The following is a 5693-nucleotide window of genomic DNA, read 5'->3' on the forward strand; positions in this document are numbered from 1 at the left end:
AAAAAAAGTTCATTTGATAAGTAGAAATTTGTCCAGGATTTTTTAAATAGAAATTTAATTAAAAATATCTATTAAAAAAAATGCAAAAAAAAATATATATATATATATATATCTCTGTAGAGTTTTTGTGACTCTTGTATAATGTCTGAACTGTTGAAAGTTCAAAATTAGAATGAGCCTTTTATATCATACTGGTGTATCACTGCCCCATTCGAGAGATATATATATATATAATATAATGAATGCCTGGTCTGCTATGGACAGTCTTAAGATGAATGCACTGCACAGCACAGCACAGATGGGGTTACTGGGACAACTCCTACAGATTCACTTAACCAGCTTAATTCAACTGTCCACCACCTTCTCAGTGGAAGCCTGGATACATTTCTGCTAGGAAGATTTACCTGTATTTTTAAAACAAAGATGTCACGGCATGTCTCTTCTGTAGATCATCATGGCCCCTTTATTTCAACTCTTTATTTTAAAAAAAAATAATAAAAATTGACATTTATAGCAGCTGAACCTAATGTATTTGATTACAATCTCCAGTATCCATTTGTTTTTGGATACCTCTGTTATGGTTGAATAGTGGGATTGAGGGTCTGGTTTTACCTTGAAGAAGCCAGGAAGGTAATTGGGAGAACTGGAAGCCCAGCACCCTTGTGTGTTTGCAGTGTTTCTTTGAGAACAGCTGTATTACATTGATGGTGATAATAAAGATTGAAGGTAGTTTTCTAAAATGGATTACGATAAAAATTAATCAAAAACCATAAGCACACAAAAAATACTCCCGTAGTATTGCCCTCCATCCTGTGTTTGCAAGTCAACCTCCAATACTTTATTATTTATGTTCCCATTCTTCAATTGATGCAACTGTTCGCCTTGTTTCACTCTTCACTCTCAGATCAAAATTGGTTTCTTTACAGCCAGTAGATCTGTGTGGCTTCAGTGTAAGCCGCATGGTGCTCTCACACTGGGTAGTTTCAACCTAAAGAAACTTTAGTCCAGTAGGCAAACTATTCAACAAGATGTGTTTTTCAGCTAAATCTCTCCGAATCATTCTTGAGCTTGGTTAAAAACATGAGGACCATCTAACTTGTGTTATCCCGAGTGCTGCTTTTCTTTTCTAGTTATTCCTTGGCTTCCTTGCTTATGAATGAGCAAGTACTGACGGGTAGTGTGTTTGCAAATAGGCAAGTCCTAACTGAATTGGGCTGTGTGGCGTAAAAGAAACATCAACTGAAAAGAGCACAAATCTCTGGAAACAGGTTTATTAGCATCACAAATTAAATTTAGAACATTTTTAATTTCCAGCAAATGTCTGAATTGTTGATCAATCCTTGTCATGACTAAGGACATGTAATAAGGTTGTTAACCTGTTGAAAGCACAAGCTCTGTTTAACATCTCTAAGCTCTACTTACATGCCGTCATTTTGGGCTGTTCTTCAAACCCTGTGTCCAGTGAAATGTCAGTTGTGATGTGTTAGTCCTACTCAGGGCCGGCCTTAGGCTGTGTGGGGCCCTGGGCGGTGATGATTAGGTGCGGTGTCCAGAACAGCAAATGAATCTTAAAGTGAGTATATAGATGCACCTCCATATACTATCGTTAAAATATGGTAAATATTAATTATATTAATATGTTAATAAATACGTGTTTCAGTTAGTGTGTTAGACGTTAACATTTAATATAATTCACAACTTCAAAGCACTCGGAATTCCAGTCTGCTTCAAACATCACGTATTAACTTTTTTCTAAAATGGCTATGTCCCAGTAGGCCTATTGACAAAGTATAATGCCTGACTAAGTGGGTTCTGACAAACTAAAAAAAAATGCCTCTTTGACACAACACTGGCATTATCAAATCATTTTCTTTTTCTCCCTTTTTCTAAGTAAGAACATAAATTACAAAGACATTTTCCTAGCTGTAGCGCCAGGAAAGTCCTTTATCAAATTTGAGTATTAAATTCTTGGCAACTTCGCTCTCAATTGACAGTAGTCAAATTTGACAATCATTTTTGAGTGATGGTTGAGCGCAAATATATATATATATCTTGATGAATTTCAAACTAGAAATGCTTCGCTCACCAGAAGCAACCGTCACTGGAATGATCTGCCGGCGAATCTGTTTTCATGCATGATGTACTCAGGCCCGTATTAACGGGTCTACGGCTCCCAGAAAACTAGGGACCCCATAATTATGAGCTTACATATTTCATCTTCCATTTGTTTTATTTACAGAGCCTTAGAATGTATTTGTGTCGTGTGTACATCACTGCAAGAGCAGTAAACACTGTTCACAATGTTACATTTTAATAATTAACACTTGACACTCCCCGTCCTTGAAAATGGTTTGAGTGTTTTTGACACACGACCTGCCTGTTTTAGTGGAATGCCTTGAACCGCAGTATGTAATTTAAAGTACTACCACTATGGTTTCGCACGCTAGCTGTAAAGACGTATTATAACTGCTGCTGCTGATATGCTAAGTAAATCAGGGATTTTGCTACCAACCGTCACTTCTCAAGTGAAGTTGCTAAACGGAAACAAAAAAAGAAAAATGTTTCAAAGAAGCAGTCCAGAACATTCCAAAGCTTAGCGTGATTACAAAAAAAAAACGGTCAAGCCCCTACAATACAGCTGTGAAGTGGCTGAAAAAAACCACAAGGAGCAACACGCCCGTCTGCAGCTGGTAATGTTAAGAAATTGCAGGCAGAAGAAAATGCGTTAGAAATACACCAGCCTCTTACTAAATTCGAAGCTTCTCAACAAAAGGTACATTTATCTACCACTGACCACATTTCTACAGATCCTGCACTGTGGAGAAAATCAGATGAAATTGACAGGCTGTTTTGGGTTGCTAAAGGATCGGCTGTGTGTAGAAACGCGGATGTAGGAAACTTCCTGGCTCAATGTTTTCTAAAGATCTTTTTTTTATGTCGCCTGCACAACGGTGATGTTGTTGCGCGAGATTGGTTTATTTAGTCGCCATCTACTGGCAGCGTGTACGCTTTTCTCAGTAGATGACATGCTTTTACAGAAGGATTTAGTGTTTGGGAACATCCCGAGCGACAGAGCACGAGAAGGGTACAGAAAACAGTGATTTTAGCCGATTGATCATTAATTCTGCTTTAGTGAATATTGTTCTATCTATTTCCCACTACATCTAGCTTCGGCTGTAGTCCCTACTCAATCCCTGTTTGCTCCCCTGTAAATAGCACATGTATTTTATCTTCTCTTATCAGTGCTTGCCTTGAATTGCAGATACAGTATATCTAATATAGCGCGGTATTGAGCAGGTATAGTGCTTCTGTAGCTAACCCTAATTCGTCTGGCAATGGTGCGTGCGTTGATCCCTTGTACTGTTAATTCTTTAAATTGTTGATTGTTAATTCTGTAAATGGCACGTATTTATTCATATTGGGAAAATGGGGTGGGGCCTCAGGATATTCTGTGCCCAGGGCCCCATGAGTTGTTAATCCGGCCTGCATGTACTGCAGCATTTTCATAGGACGCATACCTGCGAGGAGCCGACATGGTGAGCCGCAGCTACAACCATGGGCGCCGGGGTTTGAATAATTTTCGGTGGTGCCCAGCAAGGGTCAGAGTCCCGCCCCCTATACGTGAGTAAAACCTTTATCAGTTTCTCTATATTGCATAAAGCCACTACCGTAAGAAAAACGTATTGTGGTTGTACTTAACTTAGACTATCTATTTTATTTTATATATAGTATATATTACTGCTTACATATGACATACTGAGTTGGAGTACATTGTCCTATAAAATGGTATATTAGAGGATACACAACAAAGCTCTGCTGAATACAGTAACAACCAAGTGCTTATGGATCCATAACCCACAAAAGCAAATTAAAAAAGTACCCCCTACTTTTTCAATGTTCTAATTGTTTCCAGGTAACCTGACAAAGTTCTCTCTGTTGGTGCTCTGGCCGCCCAAACACTGCATTTCCCTTATGAAAATGTTCTATAGAATTCTATAGAGATTCTCTATGTAGCAAATTCTCCATAAAAACTCTAGAGTTCTTATCTATAGAATCCTATGGAGCTGTTCCATAGAACCAGCTCTCTATAGAGATTATTTTTCTTTATAGATTTGCTCCATAGGGCCAATTCTCCATTGAAATTCTAGAGTTTTTTTTTTCTATAGAAAAATTTCATAAGGGTTAGACTTTAAATGATTAAACCAGCATTTCATTTCAAAAGAGCAAGCAGTGTAAACAGTACTTCAGTCAAGTCGCTTAAACCAAGCAACAACAAAGACAGAAAACAAAACAAATGATATGGTACACATACACACTAACGAATTTCAATTATAGTCCCATAAATAAAGCATAAGAATAAAAGCAATAAATAACTAATGTATAATAATGTTTGACTGCATATAAACCTTAGGCCATGTGTAACATTTGTTATAAAACGATAAAGAATATTTTAAAACACTACCATATTGTACATATTTTATATTAAACCATTTATTTTTAAAGACTAGAAAATATTCAAGTGTAGTCTGAAGTGTTAAACACAATCACACCTCAAACTACCCACCAAATTGAGGTTGCGTGATTTTCTTTTCCTCAGGCACTCATAAGGACGCCTTTCAAATGATGCAACGGCGCAGAGTGATTTTTAAAGGCTTTTTTCCACGCCGCGGTGACGTATCCTTAAAAATGAGGTCACATGCAACAGCTCCCAAAAGCTAAGCACTCCCCCCAAGCTAACACCAGATGAACACCATTAGAAACCAGTAGCGGTGCCAAAGGGGGGGCAGAGGGGGCGGTCGCTACCCTTGGCCCCAAATATGAAGGTTGGCGGGCCCTTCGAGCGGGGCTCAGCACATACTTGTAGATTTCAATTAAGTTTCTATTAATAAAGGTTGTAAACAAACTTAAACAAGAATAAAGATAAACGCTTGCTAACTTACTGTACAAAATTCAAGTTTATTGTGAAACTACACTACAATCACTCCTTCATCTGTCACTTTACAACATCATCCTTGCTTGAAACAAACTTGTTGTTTACATTATGTATCACGTGCACCGCCCACTGTGGAACCCTTTTGTCGCACTTCCTCTACGTGTGTCAGAAGACCACGTGACTACAACCATTAAAAATGAACCAGCTTAAAAGGTGTAAATCCGGTGCCGAAAAGCGCCGAGAGAAAGAAGCAAAAAAGTTAATTTCTACAGCCTCCTCGTGTACTCCACTCACAAGCTTTTTTGTGAAAAAATCAAAGACACCACCGGCTGACGATGATGGGCTCGATGTCAGCAATATGTTTCCAAACGAGGCCCAGGCTTCAACGAGTGGATCTGCTGCAGTGGTTTCTGAACGATCCTCGGAATCAGATACGCCTGCTCCTGTAAGTGATTCAGATAACTCTGATACTGACTGTGAGGACACATTGCACTTGCACGATAGTAAATCAGATGAGGAGGACGTGGTATTTGAACTTAATACGCAGGAACCGTATCCGACAGATCCCTACCGTTTTAAACAACAGCCTCTGACGCCTGCCACAGTGCGCGCTCCTATCGAATTTGGCCCATGCCAGCCTGGCCTTAAAAGACAGCTATTCAGACTTTCCTTATGACCGTGATCATCGACGATTTAATGTGTCTTGGTACAAGCGTCAGGCGAATGGCACTTGCAACATAGACAGGCACTGGCGATTTAC

Source organism: Acipenser ruthenus, chromosome 21 (genome assembly GCF_902713425.1).
Source record: "Acipenser ruthenus chromosome 21, fAciRut3.2 maternal haplotype, whole genome shotgun sequence".
Lineage (NCBI taxonomy): Eukaryota > Metazoa > Chordata > Actinopteri > Acipenseriformes > Acipenseridae > Acipenser > Acipenser ruthenus.